This window comes from Pinus tabuliformis, chromosome X, assembly GCF_031772625.1.
Source record: "Pinus tabuliformis cultivar Carrire ecotype Pingquan chromosome X, CPIR1, whole genome shotgun sequence".
Lineage (NCBI taxonomy): Eukaryota > Viridiplantae > Streptophyta > Pinopsida > Pinales > Pinaceae > Pinus > Pinus tabuliformis.
This window is the reverse complement of record NC_142308.1, coordinates 100,400,383-100,420,974: the sequence shown is the minus strand read 5'-3', so window position 1 is coordinate 100,420,974 and position 20,592 is coordinate 100,400,383. Positions and strand designations below refer to the sequence as shown.

The following is a 20,592-nucleotide window of genomic DNA, read 5'->3' as shown; positions in this document are numbered from 1 at the left end:
CAAGTGCGTTAAGTAAGTCATTCATGTATGACCATTTCCATGAGAAATAGTCATAATTGACTAATTTCTCATGATTTTTGAATAGTCCACTTAGCACTCATTTGAGAGAAAGAAGGGTGATGCTCACTACCAAATTTTTTCTATATTGGAATCGAATTCGAACTCGGTAACTATCCTCTATACCACAACAATTACTTTTGATATTGAGAAAGAGCGTGACAACAATTACTTTTGATATTGACAAAGAGCGTGGTGCAATGGTAGAGCGTGTGAGATGAGATATGAAGGTTGCGTGTTCGATTCATGTTGGGTTTAATATCGAGAATCTGATAGCTCACCTAATCAGGACTTGCTTTCCTTCTTGGTTACAATGAGAAAGAAGGGCGGAGGAAGTCACTTTCGAACCCAGATTCGTGGAATCCCACGGTGCCGTCTGACCAGGGAATAGCAATATCTTTGTCAAAACACAAATGTCCTCACCAAACAACACGTAAACCAACTATATATGCAATAATCTATAAGAATACATGGATTTTTTTATAGGAGGCAGGGCGGAGGAAGTCACTTTCGAACCCAGATTCGCGGAATCCCACGGTGCCGTCTGACCAGGGAATAGCAATATCTTTGTCAAAACACAAATGTCCTCACCAAACAACACGTAAACCAGCTATATATGCAATAATCTATAAGAATACATGGATTTTTTTATAGGAGGCTGCAACAGAAAATAATTGGGCTCAGTCGTGGACATTTGTATAGGAACCTGAGCTGATATGGGACGGGCTTCCGACTCGAGTAGAAAATACCTTCGCCGCAAGGCCTGGACAATCGAGGAGGATTCTGCTTTAATGGACTATATTAACGCCCATGGTGAAGGTCAATGGCCATCTCTCCCGAAGCGAGCAGGTGATGAAATCCTTGTCCAATTGATTTTCTACTTCGTGATTTTGGGCTTCTAAATGAATTGTTGTGGGAGCATGAGAATTATTTCATTAGAAGAGACTTTAACAATCCAGGTTTGTCGTGCCATACATAATATTCACGTTGAATACAGCCAATGTTAAATTCAATGAACTATAGTGATTAGAGAAGCGACGTGTTCTACACATTCAGAAAAGGTGAGAGTTCCCCAAATAACTTAATCGTCAGAGTGTTCTATGACTATATATTTCAGGTGAAAAGTGAATCTACAGTAGTCACAGATACATGATTGGTTGTTATACAAAGTGGGCGGTTGAATACATATGTACCCGGGATAAGGTGACTTTAATTAAAGGCAGCAAGTTAATTGCAGGTTTGGAGCGCTCTGGGAAGAGCTGTAGATTGCGCTGGGTGAATTATCTTCGTCCAGGCATCAAGCGTGGAAAAATTTCGCCCGAAGAAGAGGAGCTTATAATCAGCATGCATCGTCTACTTGGAAATCGGTAAGTGCAAAATCCTTGAATATATTTTCAGCGAGATTCTGATATATGAGAGCCACCATTGAATTTTGAATTTTGATGAGAGAGCCATAGCTTCCTTTAAATTAGGGTTTCAATTTTATTTTTGATGCAAGTAATAAATGGTTTCAAACTACGATAAAGTCATCACAGCTTATCCAGATCAATTTAATAATTATTCTTTACCTCACAAGAGTTATAGGATTGATGAGCTCGTACGAAAATTTGTAATATAAGAGCTAATATATGCAATTTTTTCCTATTTATATTTAAATTTCTTTGAGAGATATGAGCTATGTGTTTAGTATGCTTATTTTCTTGAAGTTCCAGAAGACTTTTATTTCAAGGATGTTTATGATATATTTATTTTAGGGTTTTACCAAATTTTTTATTTATGGGTATATTTAATAAATTTATTTAAAAATACATAGATTTTCAGGAGAAATTAAAAATTTGATGAAAATATTAATGTTTGAAAATTATATATATAGTAAGTTAGTGAGTGTAAAATTTGACAAATATGTTAAAAATAAGATTGATTTTAAACATGATTGGAAATATAATATATATATTTTTAATGGTTTAAAATGATTTTTAATGGTTTAAAATTAATTTTAATACAATTTTAATTATATATATATATATATATATATATATGTTGGTGGATGAAAGCAAATCTATTAGGTAGTAAATAGTTAAATATTTAAAAAAGTTCTCTGAGCTATTTTATATATTTTTCACTCAATAATAAAAATGGAGTTTTGAAGGTATATAATTTACTAAACTAATTCACTAGAAAAAATTACATCTCATATTATAATTGATTGATAATGCAATATGTAATGTCAATCTATTTGTCTCTAAGAAATGGAAGGCATCATTGATTTTAAAATGTCCCAATTTTAATTTGCACCCTTCATTATGATTGAGATTACAAGGAACATGGAAATATACTATTTAAGAGAATGCTTTAGCTACTTTCTTAATTCTTTTCATAAGACTTTATAATTTTTTGTCCATTGAAGAGGACCCCTTCACCGAATACTAAATAAGAATGAGAGAGTCTCCCAAAACAATGAGAGAAGTTACCTTTTTTTCTTTGGCTATGTATTACTCCCTACTACCCACATGGAATTTTCCAGGTTGATGGAAGTTGTTTTTAACTAACCCAACCTCCATAGTCTCAATATAAAAATAAGGTTACAAAATTTCTTCTTTCCCAAAGTTAATGGAATTAGCTTTGAATACTTCCAACTCATCAAGAGTTTTTTGCTGATATAATTTCTGTCTCAATGTGACCTATAGGTTAAGAGGTGTGCGCCTTGAAAGTCTAACCAATTAGGTACGGCCATGTGGGACATGCGTGGCCAATGGTTAAACGAGGCATCCTTTGATAGTGCTATGTGTCATCCAAAAATTGGTCACCTCGCCATTAGAAAAGGCCATTCCTTCATGTCATGTGTCACACTCGCAGCGTGTAATTTCATTAGTCTTGCCACACCATTTGATCCACTTCCCCTGTAATCCACCCATGGAATCCACATAGTCTTACCTTAAATTCATGGCATTTACCACTTTAGCCTAGGTCATAGAATGCACTGGGCTTGACCCCTTTAGCACAATTCATAAATTTCCTTTGATATCCAGATTTAGAGGATATTGAGGTGTACATGCATTTTGCATTCTCACAAATTTGCAGGACCCCTAGATTTTGACATCTCATAGATATATCTGCACATGGAACACCATTTGGGATTTTCTAGACTTGTGCCAAGCCATCTTTCTCAGATCTCTCAATACTTCCATGAGCTAACATATTCAACTCTCACAAATTACTTTAGAGCATTGGGGCCCTTCCCATATCCTTTGAATGTGTTAAAAAATCTGCCTTGAACCTCATCTAACCCCTCAACATTTTCCCAATTGGCATGACCTCTCATATTACACAGGTCCAGAAATGTACTAAGACCTAGCTGACATTTGAGTGCCTTTACAAAGTACACATCTACAAATGAGCTGATTCACTCATATGCATGAATGTTTATCACTGCCCCCACGATAACTTCCTTTTATGAGTTGACTTCACAAATCATGTATTTCTATCCCACCATGATCCTTATGAGTAAATTCACCCTTCCACCTGTGATTCTCCCTTGCATTCTACTTCTAGGATGCTCTCACAACTCTCATATGCATATCCTAGCATACTCTTCATAGAAAGCACACATTCCATGTCTATATTCCTAGTTTAGTTGACTTCCCCCTTTCTTTATTCCCATCAACATCTTTTTCTTCCAAATCCTCATTTGCGTATTACATCTTAACCACACCAACATTCTCCATGATGATAGACATAGTATGGGGTTTTTCCTTCACTCAAGGAATCCATATTCCACCTCTGTACATGTTGTGAAAACCATTAGACTGAGTTTGAGAACTTGTGGCATATTTTTTTTTTCTGCGTAAATACTAATTCTATTAAAAAAGAGAAAAATATGTACATGGAGGTCGAAAGCTCAGAGGGGGCAGAGGCTAGCCCTTAGCCAGAGATTCTGAGACTTACATATCCTGCTATCTGCCCTTTCAGGATTAAAAGACTTCAAAACATGATTTGTTAGAGCTTGATACACAAAAAAATAATTATGTTCTGAGTCTAACACAACATTACTATCGCCTGCAATGGCTTTACTGATAAACACTCTGTCATACCCGCCATGGAGAAAAAGAGGCAAAACAAAACTCGCCAAACCAAGAGTTGTTGCTGCAGATCAAGAACAGGTTGGCTCGCACCGATACCAAACGAGAACTGAGACCAGACCCATAACCAGAGACCTAAAACATAGACACATAGCATAAAGTCAAACAAAGCAAGGCAAGAGTGCCACCCGTCGGCAATGAACCAGCATCATTCGGCATGTTGCGGAGATTCGGGCGCATCCTTGTCCACCTGGCTGGACGAGGCAATCCAAGTCACGAATCCAGTGTCTTCATTCCCTTCGTTACCACCTTCTGGAGGAATTACCAGGTTTAGGATGCTGCCTACATGATGAACCGGTCCACAAGCAAGGACCTCGCGCTGAGTCGAATCTGCCGGATGCGGAGGCGCCTCAGGAACAGTGCCATCTTCCTGCATGTTGTCTTCATTAAACACGACCCCAGCCATCTCCCCCTGAAGGACACTGTCATCCTTAGATTGAGGGGTGGTGGTGTGGGCTGAGCTGCTGGGATTGTCCTCCTCCTCAGCAAGAATAACAGTGATACTGGCAGACAATACTCGCCTGTTGAGTCTTCTATGGAAGGTGAAGCGGGTTGTTTGAAAGGAATTGTGCGGGAGAGGCCCAGCATGGCTAGAGGGCGGAGAGGACGGAGAGGCCGAAGCAATGGGGATTATGTTCTGAGGAGCAGAGTGAGAGGCTCTGCCTCTATTACCAGTATTGCCTCCTCGGTGAGAGACTCCTCGATGGCGAGGCATCCTTGAATTGTCTGAACAACCAAGAAAGGGAAAATGGTAGAACTGACGGGGGAGGGACTGAGCACAGAGGAACTAGGCAATACATAAAACCCAGGCGTGCTTCTAGACTACCTGAGCGAGACAGGGGTGCGGGAAGAAAATCGGGCGGAGGTGAAAAGAACTAAGAGCAATGGCATGAACCAAGCACCAGGCCATGAATAAAACCTTAAGCGTAGACTCTCGAACCAGGCGCACATTAAAGGCGATCTGTGCGACCATCATTCCGTCCTGCATCCAATCAAATTTGCATTTCATTGAGATCTGGAATCTTCGTACGCAAGCCAGGTGCAGGGACAGCTGCCTCCAATGAGAGAGCCTTCATAAATGTATCGCATTAACACCCGCATCTGGGTGTGTGTCATCCTCCTGAAGCATATCATCCTTCACAATATTCTAGAACTCAGAGAGTTGATCCTCGGAGGCTATGCTGGAGATTGAGCCTACAAAGAGATCTACCCCAATTTCCACTCCTATATTAGCAAGAAAATTAGCAAGCTTATTTCCTTCCCGCTTAGTGTGTTTGAAGGAAATTGCTTGATGTTGAGAAATCCATCTGTCTATTAGCTTGAGCCTTTGAGCCATTCTCCAACTGTTACTGACCTTATGTATGGGGGAGCCCTGCATTAGTTTTGTGACCATGTTTATGATGATTTGCGAGTCCCCTTCTATGATAAGTGAAAAAAAACTTTTGTCCTGAGCCAGGGTGAGACCTCGCCATAGTCCTTCCAATTCTGCTGAGTTATTGGAGTCCTAGCCTTTTGAGCCGAGAAAGATGAGTTGAGGAGTGCCATAATGATCCCTGAAGACTCCCCCATAACCTGCTTTTCCCGGATTACCCTTTGAAGCTCCGGCGAAGTTGAGTTGGAACATGTTGCTAGGCGGCGGAGTCCATTTTGTTTCCCTTTGTTTATTCTTAGTAGGATTGTCTCTAAGAGTAGGCAGTTGATTTAAATGTATCTTCCAATTGTCCCAGACTGATTTTTCCTGCGGCAGTGAAGGAAAATCTTCTTGGGACCAGGCTTTAATAGATAATGAATCTTTAATGTTCTGATGTAATTTGGTCCATATCTGCTCTATAGACATAGATTGATCCTTAAAAACTCTTCGGTTCCACTCCTTCTAGATGTTCCGCATCAGTAGACCAGGAATAAGCTGCCATAGAGTGTTGAGGAGTTTGCTTTGATATGGCTCTTAACTCCAATTGTGAATAGTAGCTCTGATATCCCCTTGCACTCTGCCCTCTTTTTGGCATCGGAAGGTAACATTTTCCCACAGCTTTCATCCTATTTGACAGGTTTGCATTAGATGTATAGCTGATTCCTCTTCTTGCTTACAGTTGAGACATATAGATGGGCCAGAGAAGCTTCTTTTTCTGAGATTATCCCATGTGAGAATTTTATTGTGACATAGGAGCCATAAAAAAGTAGACACCTTCGGCCAATTGGAGGAATGCGAGATTTTATCCCATAAAGTGTCTTTGATTATCCTTTCTTTGATGATTATCTTATATGCTTCCCTTGTGGTGAAAGTTCCTTTCTCTTCATATCCCCATCTGAGAATGTCCGATCCTTCTGAGATGAGGATTTTCCATTTTTGTAGTTCTAAGGAGAGAGAGAGCTGAGTTTGCTCAGAGTCGTGCATCATAATTTGTTTGGCATCCATCCATTGTCTGTATCCCTGTGTGGAAGAAGGGTCCCAGAACTGATTAACCTTTGCTAATTGATATATACCTTGCTCTGGTAAGGGAAGGTTAGAGAGAGTGTCCTTTATCTTTGGGATCTGCTGCTAGGAGTCTTCCCAGAATATTGTTGTGTTACCGCTCTTAAGTTCCCAGAAACTATGTTGTTGTATTAGATCCCTATGTTGAATGGCCGAATTCCAAATTATAGACCCTGTGCTTAATTCTGACATTCGAATTCTTTCTTCAATAGGGTTATTGTTCGCATATTTTGCTGTCCAAAGGGAGACCCAAGGGGGTGTTAGGATTTGCAAGCCACCTCCACCATATTTGAGCTCCCATTGCCTTATTACTATGCCCTGGATCTCTTAGTCCAATACCCGCAGCCTTCTTTGGAAGACACATTGTCCCATTTGACTAGAGCCCACTTTCAATTAGGGCCTAAACTGCCCCATAAGAAGTTGCGCTGGAGATTCTTTATCTCCTTGAGAACCCATTTAGGAGCTGCAAGAATAGAGAAAAGATACAAGGGCATGGAATGGAGAACAACTTTAATGAGAACAAGTCTGTTGGCCATGTTAAGAGCTCTATGAGTCCAGAGGAAAAGCCTTGCCTCTAGCTTTTCTAACAGGTCTTTCCAGGAGGAGTGCTTGAGGGCCGAGGCTATTAAGGGAGCTCCTAAGTATTTGGAGGGAAGGGAAGCAATGGTAAAACCAAGAATACAGGCTATGGCTCTTTGAGTGGGAGCTGGGGTGTTAAAGAAAAAGATTTGAGATTTGACACAATTGATAAGGGCTCCGGAAACTTCAGAGAAGTTCGTTAGGAGGGCTTTGAGAAGGCGAGCTTCTTGAACTAAGGGATGACCAAAAAGCATGTTATCGTCCACAAATTGCTGGTGGGAATAGGTAGGAGAACTACTGAAAGATAGGCCTTTGAGACGCTGGAAAAGCAGAGCCGATTTTAGACTCCTACCTAGTCCTTCTGCCATAATAACAAAAAGAAAAGGTGAAAGGGGATCTCCCTACCTGGTACCCCTGGAACGACAAAACATAGCCGATGGGATACCATTGATAAGCACAAAAAAGAATGAGGAAGACAAAAGATTGGTAATCCATCCAACCCAGGAAGGGGCAAAGCCAAAGGCAGTAAGAATTTTTTGAATGTAAACCCAGCTGATACTATCAAAAGCTTTAGACAAATATATTTTAAGCAACATACCTGGTTTTTTTGTTTGCTTCAAAGAGTGGATTATTTCATGAGTTAAAATAATACCATCCGTTATCTGCTGACCTTCTACATAACCAGATTGCTCGGGCGAGATAATGAGAGGGATCAGCGGTTTCAGTCTGGTAGCTATCACTTTTGAGACAATCTTGTAGATTATGTTGCATAAAGCAATCAGTCTGTACTTGTCTGGAGTGTTGGATTCCTCTACCTTGGGTATTAAAGCGATGAAGGTGGCATTCAGCCTTGGGTACATCCATCGTAAAGTATGAGATTCCTCAACAACTTTCCAAACCTCCACTTTGATAAGATCCCAAAAGTTATGAAAAAAGTTGGAGGTGAATCCATTCGGACCCAGCGCTTTCCCTGCTTTCAACTGATGTACAACGCTTTCGACTTCCTGCAGACTTGTGGGCTTAAGGAGGAGAAGATTATGCTCCTCTGTAATTAGTTTTGGAATGTTCCTTAGAACTTTTTTTATAGCAGGCATTCTATCTATGCTGGGTTCTTGATGAGCTTTCTTAAAGTATCTGAGAAACTCATCTTCAATGCCTTCATGCATCTCAATTCGGTCTCCCTGCTCCTTTTTTATGTGGGAAATGTAATTATTCATTATGCGCCGCACTGTGGTTTTATGAAAAAATTTTGTATTCTTTTCCCCATCCTTAAGCCATCTGATCCTCGATTTCTGCCTCCAAAGGGTTTCCTCCTGTTGTGCTCTATCTAGAATTTGGGATTCAATAGCTTGTTCCTGCTTTACGAGTTCCTCGGAGCGTCCTTCTATAATGATCCTTTGCTGGACATTCTTCATTTCTTGATTGAGTGTTGCCTATGCTTTGAAAATATTGCCAAAAGTGGTATGGTTCCAGTGTTTGATTTCTCCTTTGAGGTGCTTTAGTTTCTACTGGAATATAGACATCTTGGTACCACTAGTGGGATTGAACTTGAGCCAAGTTGATCTAGCAAATTCATAGAAATCCGGATGAGTTAACCAGAAGGCCTCAAACCGGAAGGGACGCCTAATACTGTTGCCTGGACGGTCCCATTAGAGAGCTATAGGCCAGTGATCTAAACCTGATACTGGAAGGATGGAAGCAGTGAATTCCCCACCCAGGTGAGTTGCATTGTCTGATATTAGAAATCTATCGAGACGTGAAGCTATTTGTTGCAATCCCTCTCTTTTATTGTTCCAAGTGAACATGACGTTATTTGAAGGGAGATCCACCAGCCAGTTGTCTTGAATAAAGTCTTTTAGTAGATTCCCATCTCTATTCCTTCTGCTTCTGCCCCCCTGCTTTTCCTCCATTCTCGCTATCATGTTAAATTCACCTCCAGATATCCAAAGCAGATATAGCCTATTTGAGTTAAGCTCCAATAAGGTATCCAAAATTTTAGCTTTGTGTATGGTTTCCTGAGGGAAATATACATTAGTTATATGGCCATGGGTGTTGGTGCCAATTATATGAAATATTGCCTGGATGAAGTTCTTGTTTGCATGTATATTGTCGAGTTGAATTACTCGTGCATCCTAGAGAATTGCCAATCCTCCCGACGCCCCTTGAGCATCAACAACTGTTACTAGCCCTCCTGGCCAGGCTTTCGCTGCTATTTTTTCCAAAATTGTCGAATTACATTTTGTTTCTTGCAAAAAGAGTATATTTGGTTTTTCCTGCATAAGCATATTTTTTAATAGTCTGCCTTTCCTAGGGCTGTTGAACCCCCTAATGTTCCATGATATCAGCTTCATTGTGAAGGGTTGGGATTGACATTGAAGTACTTGGTCAGCTTGGCGTACCTACTTGACTCAACTAGCACTTCACCTATCTTGATGGTTCTTTCGAGGGTTGTTTTTCTTCCTCACTTCTTGCTGTCTTTGGTGATGAACTTTTCATCCCATTGACTTCCTATCTGGACTCCTAGAGAGTATTTATTTTGTGCTCGATTGAGGACCTCCACCAGGTTGTCCACTTGCCGGTCTGGTATTTTGTCAAAGTTCCCTGTCTTGCATGCTTGCTCGAGTCCTAGAATATCCAGTTCACCAATGTCAATATTCTCAGGGTATTCCTCCATGATCTGGGGTTCTTGAGAGTCTTCCTCTCTTTCCTTCAGCATCTTGGTACTGGGTTCAGGATTATCAACTTCCATTCCTTGAAAATGCGAGGCCTGAGTTTTGGTTTGGGATTGAAGGGTTGATTTATTGAATAAGATTTCCCCTGGTTGCTGTGTAGTTCCCTCCGGCTACTCTTTGTTGGTTTCTTTGTCATTTTGAGGTCCATTATCAGAATCTTGCATATCATTACTGGCCAGAGCCGCAAAGCTGTTACTCGTTGAGGGTTTTGACATATTAACTTGATTGGTCTTGGGATTGGTTATCGATTTCTTGTTCCCTCTTATGCGGTTTACCACTTTGTTAAAACCGTCAGACGCCTGGTTGTCTGAGCTCATTTGAGGAAGCGGTTTCCTGTTCAGAGGACAATCTCTGTAGAGGTGGCCTAGGTCATGGCATTTCCTGCATCTAAATGGTACGTGCTCATAGTCTATTAGCTGAATCCATTCAACATCTTCATGGAAGAGACTTACCGTGTCTAGCAGGGCTTGCTTGAGGTCCATATAAATGCAGATCCGGGCATAAGACATGTATCTGCATAATTTTGTTTCCTCGGCAACCTTGACGAATTCGCCTTCAGCATTTCCAATCTCCTGTAGGGAATTTTCTTCCCAATATTCCCAAGGAAGCGAGTACAGCCTTATCGAGACGGGAGCATAACTGACGTCTTCCTTGTCTGGATTAAATCGTTCAACCCACCCTTTGAGATATAGACCTGCAGAATTGAAAAAATAAGGACCCCCATCCAGAATCCTATTGCGATCTTCCAAGCAGTTAAAAACTGCAGTAAAAAATCCCTTTGGACCTAGATGCAAAGTGATGTGTCCCTTTGGGTTCCATTTAGTATTTATCCAGCTCCTTAACGCTCTCTCAGTTGAACATATTCCAATAAACTTTCCAATCAGCGCATGATCCCTCATAAATTGTATTCTGGCATTGATTCGGTGACTGGGAAATTCCACTTTTGGCCTATGAGTGGCCACTGGTCTGCATGTGGAGGAACTTGCTTTATTTTTGTCTTTCTGATCTTGTTCATTGACCTGTTGCCTGCTGTTGTTCGTATTGTCCTCATTCTATCTGTCTTCTTTATCAATGTCTTCAGTCTGCTGCTTTTGGCTATCCTTTTTTGGGGGAGGCGCATCGCCCTCCCCCTGAGGGGGTTGCATGTTCCTTCGCGCTTATGGCAGGACCACGAAAACCTACGATCCGCCCTGTTTCCGTCAGTACTGAGCTATGTCAGTCGATCCTGCCGTAGCAGGGGCTGCAGAAACCCTAGGACAGGTTGCAGAAACCCTAGTTCGCCTCTCTCCATCTCTTCGCCATGTCCTTCTCTTAAATTAGTAAATAACCTACATTATATTTCTGAAATATATAATCCCAACCCTACAAGGAAACTAGAAGAGATTTTGTTCTAGTAGTGGCCTCAGAACTCGTGACATATTAAAAGAAGCACCTTGAGTCTATTGTTTTTAGTTACTTCAGCTTATACCTATGAATCTGTGTCCACTCCTCGTAGCCTAGCCACTCTGTTTACAATTCCACAATTTTTAAATGAATTAAAATTCATGTTGACTTTTACAAGAGGGTTAGCAAAAATAGTTGTAGTTAGCCAAATCAATCCCATGGTAAAGGAAATAAGCTTCAACTTAGTTGTTTCTTATGAATCATAAGCCCCATGAATACCATGAAACTTTAAATTCCTCAAGGCCATATAGCACGCCTCCCCATCCTCCCACCCCTAGTCATTATATTTAATTAAAAACTTATATATATATATATATATATATATATATATATTAACTAATTATAATATACATTTGTGGACTTATTTATGTCGTAAGGCATTCCTCTGGGAAGAACTCCCCTCCCATGCCACTTTGTACCTTCCTATTGTTGGCATTATGTTTCTGGTATGGCTATATGTTACAGATGTTGTACTTGATGGCAACTCCCGTGGCAAGACTCTCAATTTGTTGAAAATTAAGAAGTACGCAGGAAATCAGTTCAGGAGGTGCGTACCTGCAGGTACACCATGCAGGGACTGCGTCCAGATACGCAGGCCAGCCGTTCAGGAGGTGCGTCCCCCCAGTGCACACATTTCAAGGCAGAGAAAAGTACATGTGGGGTTTTCTTATGTTTTACTCTTGGTATTTAGTCGACGGTATTGTGTTATTATGGTGTCGGCTCGTGGTATTGATCCATGATTTAAGGAAGAGCTTTCCTATATAAAGCAAAGGAGATCATTTGGCTTGAGCATGTTTTGTGTTGAATATCTTATGAGGGCTAGATCTGGTCTAGATCTAAACAAGGCGAATCTACTGATGGACTGAGATCTCTTCGGCGCATGTTCAGATCTGTAGATCTGACTGTCTGGGTTACTTCTGAAGTCTTGAAATCATCTATGCCCGGAGGTACGCAGGTGCAGTAAGAGAAAAGTGCGTACATACGCAGGAACGAAGCGTTTCAGGTGCGCCGGTACGCAGGCACAGAAGAGCTCCAGGTGCGCCGGTACGCAGGCACAGAAGAGCTGCAGGTGCACCGGTACGCAGGCACAGAAGGGTTGCAGGTGCGTACATACGCAGGCAGTTCAATAGACTCAGAGCGAGGTACGCAGGCTAGCAGTTGAGCAGGGTGCGTCCGGTACGCAGGCTAGCAGTTGAGCAGGGTGCGTACTGTAAGCAGGCAAGCAGTTGAGCAGGGTGAGTACAGTAAGCAGGCCAGCAGTTGAGCAGGGTGCTTATGTAAGCAGGCAAACAGTTGAGCAGGGTGCTTACTTCTCTTAAAATCTTTGTTTATCATTGATGTGTTCTGGGTTTGGTCCTATTATTGTTGATCTGGTTACTACAGTTGATTGGGTGATTCTCTTATACTTGATGATCAATTGATGCTTATGGATCCAGTTTGAAAATTTATGAAAAGTGGTCCTTGTAAGAAAAGAAGTAGGGGGTTGTAGCTCCCTCCCAGGAGAGACTGGAAAACGAGAGAGAGTTGTAGCTCTCTGCAGGTTGCAGCCTGCGTACTGGTAAAGGACTGCACCAGTACAAAACCATTGTAAAAGGAGTTTCTAATTTGAAAGAAGATAGAGACATATTGCAGCAGGTGGTTTTCACCCACATTGGGTTTCCACCTTACATCTTGTGTTCTTTGGTGTGACTATCTGTTTTCTTTTGTTCATGCTCATTATTTTATGGTACTGACATGCAAAAATAATTCAAAGAACAAATAAAGAATATTTATTAAAAGAATTATATAATACTGATTCACCCCCCCTCTCAGTATTATTTCCAACAATTGGTATCAGAGCAGGTCCTTCAGAGAAGCTTGATCGCTTGAAGGTAGATCGTTCATCATGAGCAACTACGAGAGAGAAGCATCAATCAGGCCACCAGTTTTTGATGGGACAAACTTCAATTATTGGAAAGTAAGAGTTACTGCCTATCTTCAATCTCTTGGTACAGAAGTTTGGGACATCGTAGAGACAGGCTACGCTTTTCCTTCAGCTACTCCTACAGATGCAGCCGACAAAAAGAAGTATGAAACAAATGCGAAAGCAGTCAGTACTCTATTAGGATGTATATCTCAATCAGAATTCATGAAGGTAATGCACTATAAATCCGCAAAAGAGATATGGGACAAAATTGTCACGAGCTATGAAGGAGATGAACAGGTAAAACGTGCTAAACTTCAAACTCTCAGAATTCAGTATGAGACTCTCAAAGTGTATAATGATGAAAGTGTGGCTAACTATTTTCTTCGGGTAGATGAGGTTGTTAACTGTATGAAAAATTTGGGTGAAGAAATAAAAGAGGCTGTTGTGGTTGAAAAGGTTCTAAGATCATTGTCCCCCAAGTTTGAATCTAAAGTATCTGCAATAGAAGAAAAGGAAAATCTACGAATTCTTACTATGTCTCAGCTACATGGAATTCTAACTGCTTATGAAATGAGAAAGGGAGGTCCATCAAACAGAAGAGAAGCTGCTTTCAAGGCATCAGGCAAAGGAGATTATTATGAAGCGAGCCACGTCCCAGAAGAAGAGGAAGAAGAATCAAATTTTGTCAGAAATCTTCAAAGGGGTTCTGGAAGGTTCAGAGGTAAGTTACCTTTTAAATGCTTTGCTTGTGGAAGAGTAGGTCATTATGCTGCAAAATTTCCTTATAAGGATAAAGGAAAGGAACCTGCTAGATGGAACAAGAAACAGAATGCAAATAAGAAAAGCTACTACACTCATGAAGATAGTGATGGTCTATCAAACAGTGATGAAGATGAACAAGGTAATGAATATAAGTTGTTAATGGCATTTGAAGATGATGATTATATGGATGCTATAGATGTGGATAACCTTTATGATGAAATTACTAGACTCAAGAGATGTATAGAAGAAAAGAACATGATCATTGATACTCTACAATTTCAAATTGATGAAAAGGAAAAACATCTTGAAAAATTAGAAGGTGAAATTGTTGGTCTTAGAAAAGAGATTGAGAAAACAAAAGCTATTAATCTCAAGTTTGTCAAAGGATCTGAAACTTTGGATGAGATTATCAATGTGCAGCGGTCTCCTCTAAACAAGACAGGTCTAGGCTATAATGGAGAAACCTCTCAAGCATCCACCTCAAAAAGTTATCTTGATGCAGCAAGAAGAAATGAGCAAAAGCACAATGAAGATCATCAGGTAAAGCAGGGACAAATTACAAACAGAAACTATCAGGGGCAATCCATCTTAAGGGTGAACAAAAGCTACAACCAGCCACAGGTAAAATCTTCTCAATTTGGCTCAAGAATAGATGACAATAGAAATTACAATCAATTGGCTGGTAGATTCGATAATCGCAGAAGTTTCTTCAATGGACAATGCTTTTCTTTCCATAACTTTGGTCACAAAGCAGCTCAATGTGTTGCATATAAAACGATCATGACTAGGGAAGCTCAAAAACAAATAAGTATGACGGGGATTACAAAAAGGACCTATAACAACTTTTCGGTTCTTGAAAATGAAGTTGAATGTTCTATTTGCAATAACTTTGGTCATGAAGACTCTGAATGCAGGAGCAGGTTTTAGCAGAAAAAGGAACAAGCCTCAAGCACCAAAACATGGAGAATAAAGGAACCTCAAATAGAAAGATGTGGGATAGCATTTTATGCAGAGGGACAGGAAAATCTATGGTACATTGACAGTGGATGTTCGAAGCATATGACAGGTGATAAAGAAAAACTTGAGTCTTATTCTACTCTAGAAAAGGGAAAGAAAGTCTCTTTTGGAAATGATACTCCTGCAACTATAAAAGGAAAAGGCATTGCTCAGTTAAAAGAAAAGGTCAAGGCTGGAAATGTTTTGTATGTTGATGGATCGAAGCATAATCTTCTAAGTGTCAGCTAGATGTGTGATCAAAGAACCGAAGTTATATTCAGATCAAATGGATGTCTTGTTCGTGATCTTGATACAGGTAAAACAGTGATCAAAGGCAAAAGAACTCCAAATAATCTGTACATATTTGAAGAAGGACAACAACAATGCTATCTGAGCAAGGATGATGAGCACTGGTTATGGCATCGGAGGTTGGGACATCTAAGCTTTTCACAAATAAGGAAAGCATGCAAATATCAAGCAGTTCGTGATCTTCCAGATATCAAAATTCCTGACAACACCATATGCAAATCATGTCAGTTTGGAAAACAAACCAGAACTAACTTTCCAGAGAAAGAAGGATCAGCTAGCATGCCTCTTGAGCTAGTACATACAGATACATGCGGTCCTTTCAGGAAAAGAACACCTCGAGGAGAAGAATACTTGATATTATTCATTGACGATTTCTCCAGGTTTGTCTGGTTAGGACTTATGAAGCACAAAGATGAAGCATTCGAAAAATTCAAATCCTTCAAAGCCTTGGTTGAAAATCAATCAGGTCACAAAATTAAGTGCCTCAGATCTGATAGAGGTGGGGAATTTACTTCAAATGAATCTTTCGATTTCTGTGAAGAACATGGGATAAGAAGAGAATTCTCTACAGCAAGAACTCCTCAGCAAAATGGAGTTGTGGAAAGGATGAACAGAACAATCCAACAAATGGCTCGTGCTATGCTTGATGAGTCAGGAACTCCCGCAACCTTCTGGGGTGAAGCTGCACATGCTGCGGTTGTTATTCGCAACAAAACAAATGTCCGGGTGAACAGCACTCAAACTCCTCATGAGCTCTGGAGTGGTAGGACTCCTTCGGTAAAGCACTTCAAAATCTTTGGGAGCAAATGCTATATCAAGAATACGGATGAGCAGCTTGGCAAACTTGAACCTAGAGTAGATGAAGGCATTCTTCTTGGTTACTCTCCACATAGCAAAGCATACAAATGCTACAATAAAAGACTTGGCAGAATTGTTGACAGCATTGATGTAGTGGTTGATGAAAAGGGATACATTCCTAGGCAAGTACATCATGAAGACATCGAAGAAGATGAAGGCTACCCCCAACGACAGAATGATGAAGAAGAAGAACCTCAAGAAGAAGAACCAGAGGAGCAAACAAGAATAGAAGAAAAGACTCCATCCAGATATGTTCAGAATAATCATCCAGAATCTCAGATTATGGGGCAGAAAGAAGCAGGTGTACAAACAAGAAGAACAATTGCAGAAGCTTCAAGCTATTTGGCATTACTCTCCTCTACTGAACCACAAAATGTGAAAGAGGCATGCAAAGATGAATGTTGGGTGAAAGCAATGGATGAAGAACTTGAGCAGATCGAAAAGAACAACACTTGGGAGCTGGTTCCTAGACCAAAAGATAAGAATGTTATCGGAACAAAATGGGTCTTCAAAAATAAATTGAATGAAAATGGAGAAGTAATTAGAAACAAAGCCAGACTTGTTTGTAAAGGGTATGCGCAGCAAGAAGGAATAGACTTTGAAGAAACCTTTGCTCCTGTTGCAAGACTTGAGGCCATCCGAATGTTCCTTGCTCTCTCAAGTTTTCAAAACTTCAAAGTATTTCAAATGGACGTGAAATCAGCCTTTCTGAATGGAGACTTGGAAGAAGAAGTGTACATTGAACAGCCAGATGGGTTCATTCTTGGAAATGATCCAAATCTTGTATGCCGATTGAAAAAGTCTCTCTATGGTCTCAAACAAGCTCCAAGGGCTTGGTACTATCGTTTGGACAAATATCTTCATCAACAAGGCTTTTCAAAAGGATCGGCAAATAGCAATCTTTATATAAAAGTTGAAAATGACAAATTGATAATACTTGTTGTGTATGTATATGACATTATTTTTGGGAGCAATGAAGAAGCTATGAGTCAAAGCTTTGCCTCGGTCATGCAGAAAGAATTTGAAATGTCCTTGCTAGGAGAACTGACATATTTCCTTGGTTTGCAAATCCAACAAAAAGAAGGAGGAATCTTTTTATCTCAAACCAAGTATCTCAAACAGATTTTGAAGAAATATGGTATGGAAGATGCAAAACCAGTATGTACACCCATGGTCACAGGATGTAGCCTCAGTGCAAATGATGAATCTGCAGCAGTACATCAACCAACGTACAGATCTATGATTGGAAGTTTACTTTATTTGACAGGTACCCGACCAGACATCATGCATGCAGTTGGAATAGTTGGAAGATTTCAGGCAAATCCGAAGGAGACTCATCTTCAGGCAGTGAAGAGAATTTTCAAATACCTTCAAGGGACTCAAAATTATGGCTTATGGTATCCTAGAGATACAGATCTTACACTTCATGCTTATACAGATGTAGATTGGGCCGGAAGCGTGGATGACAGGAAAAGCACAAGTGGTGGTGCGTTCTTTATGGGTTCCAGACTGGTATCTTGGTTCAGCAAGAAACAGAGTTCAATTGCATTGTCTACAGCCGAAGCGGAATATGTTGCTGCTGCATCTTGTTGCACCCAACTCCTTTGGATGATGCAGACTTTGCAGGACTTTCAAATCACTTGTACACCACCAATCCCCATCTTATGTGATAACACAAGTGCAATCAGCATCTCAAAGAATCCTGTTATGCATTCAAAAACCAAGCACATACCAATCAAGTACCATTTTCTCCAGGAACAAGTACTTGAACAGAAGGTCAAGTTGGAGTATGTTCCTTCTAAGGAACAAGTTGCTGATATTCTCACCAAACCATTGCCCAGGGACACTTTTGAATACCTCAGGCAAAAGCTGGGGGTTTTTGATGCATCATCTTATTGTTGAACCTTTTCTGATTGATGGTACAGGTTCAGGGGGAGCATATAATGCATTGTTGGCATTATGGAGGATGGTCAGAAGGAGATCTTGGAAATAGTTACAATATGTCTCTATCTCTTTCATGGTGAATTATGGTTCTTCATTGCAGATCTGGTTCATATTCAGGGGGAGCATGTTCTTAGGGGGAGCATAACCCTTTGCCCTTGATGTCAAAGGGGGAGAATGAAGCTGAAGATTGTGAGGTTGCCATCAAGTCCAAAGGGGGAGATTGCTGGCATTATGTTTCTGGTATGGCTATATGTTACAGATGTTGTACTTGATGGCAACTCCCATGGCAAGACTCTCAATTTGTTGAAAATTAAGAAGTACGCAGGAAATCAGTTCAGGAGGTGCGTACTCGCAGGTACACCATGCAGGGACCGCGTCCAGATACGCAGGCCAGCCGTTCAGGAGGTGCGTCCCCCCAGTGCACACATTTCAAGGCAGAGAAAAGTACATGTGGGGTTTTCTTATGTTTTACTCTTGGTATTTAGTCGACGGTATTGTGTTATTATGGTGTCGGCTCGTGGTATTGATCCATGATTTAAGGAAGAGCTTTCCTATATAAAGCAAAGGAGATCATTTGGCTTGAGCATGTTTTGTGTTGAATATCTTATGAGGGCTAGATCTGGTCTAGATCTAAACAAGGCGAATCTACTGATGGACCGAGATCTCTTCGGCGCATGTTCAGATCTGTAGATCTGACTGTCTGGGTTACTTCTGAAGTCTTGAAATCATCTATGCCCGGAGGTACGCAGGTGCAGTAAGAGAAAAGTGCGTACATACGCAGGAACGAAGCGTTTCAGGTGCGCCGGTACGCAGGCACAGAAGAGCTGCAGGTGCGCCGGTACGCAGGCACAGAAGGGTTGCAGGTGCGTACATACGCAGGCAGTTCAATAGACTCAGAGTGAGGTACGCAGGCTAGCAGTTGAGCAGGGTGCGTCCGGTACGCAAGCTAGCAGTTGAGTAGGGTACGTACTGTAAGCAGGCAAGCAGTTGAGCAGGGTGAGTACAGTAAGCAGGCCAGCAGTTGAGCAGGGTGCTTACGTAAGCAGGCAAGCAGTTGAGCAGGGTGCTTAATTCTCTTAAAATCTTTGTTTATCATTGTTGTGTTCTGGGTTTGGTCCTATTATTGTTGATCTGGTTACTACAGTTGATTGGGTGATTCTCTTATACTTGATGATCAATTGATGCTTATGGATCCAGTTTGAAAATTTATGAAAAGTGGTCCTTGTAAGAAAAGAAGTAGGGGGTTGTAGCTCCCTCCCAGAAGAGACTGGAAAACGAGAGAGAGTTGTAGCTCTCTGCAGGTTGCAACCTGCGTACTGGTAAAGGACTGCACCAGTACAAAACCATTGTAAAAGGAGTTTCTAATTTGAAAGAAGATAGAGACATATTGCAGCAGGTGGTTTTCACCCACATTGGGTTTCCACCTTACATCTTGTGTTCTTTGGTGTGACTATCTGTTTTCTTTTGTTCATGCTCATTATTTTATGGTACTGACATGCAAAAATAATTCAAAGAACAAATAAAGAAGATTTATTAAAAGAATTATATAATACTGATTCACCCCCCCTCTCAGTATTATTTCCAACACCTATGCCGTTGATTTTGGTGTTAGATAATTAAGTTATTGTCTGCCATCAAATGATTATTATAGCCCTAACCATCTCATGAGTAAATTTTTTTTTTTCAAGCTTCCATTTTTTAAACTCCTCCCTATTCATCTTCTACAATTGTATCCTATATAGCATGTGTTCAATTTAACGTGAAGTATAGTGACAAGGTAAATTCGTAGACCTATGTTTGACAATTTATCATTGTGTTTTCATTGCTTTCTTTTATAACATTGAATTGTAGGTTTTTTTTACATGCGTGGAATTCGAGTACAAGAAATCTACAATATCCCCAACCGATTGACTGATTGGACCAAATAATATTAATAATAATAGTAGCAATAAATCAATAAATAAGTGGCATTAGCCGATGATTTTGTTTTTTGCACCAGGTAATTTCCCACAATTTCTTATGAGTAACCTAGCTATTAAAGGAAGAGGATTAAGAGGAAGGCATGGAATTTGGTTATCTCTCTATCGATAGTTGAAAGCTCAAACGATTTTTCGAGTGAGGATTTTCAGGTGAGATCCTCAACCTATCTTTGGTGGGATTCGGTCTTAGCCTAGTCGACAATCCAACTTTGGTGGTCCCTCTGATTACCCAAGTTGGCCAAGTTTTTATTTTAATTTTGAATTTGGAAGGGGTTTCGTGGCTATTTTGTATGTGGAATTCAGAGTATGGGCTTGAAATTTTATCTGCAGATCCCTTAATAGTTTGTAGCCAAAATATTTGATCAAGTTGACTAAAAATAAAGACATTTGCATTCTATTTGAATACATTGTGGTG

The 20,592-nt window shown here is 40.5% G+C and overlaps 1 pseudogene; it reads left to right on the top strand.

Annotated features, from left to right (window-relative positions):
* Positions 1-773: 773 nt before the first annotated feature.
* Positions 774-20,592, top strand: part of LOC149138600 (transcription factor MYB114 pseudogene) — a 100,304-nt pseudogene continuing 80,485 nt past the window's right edge.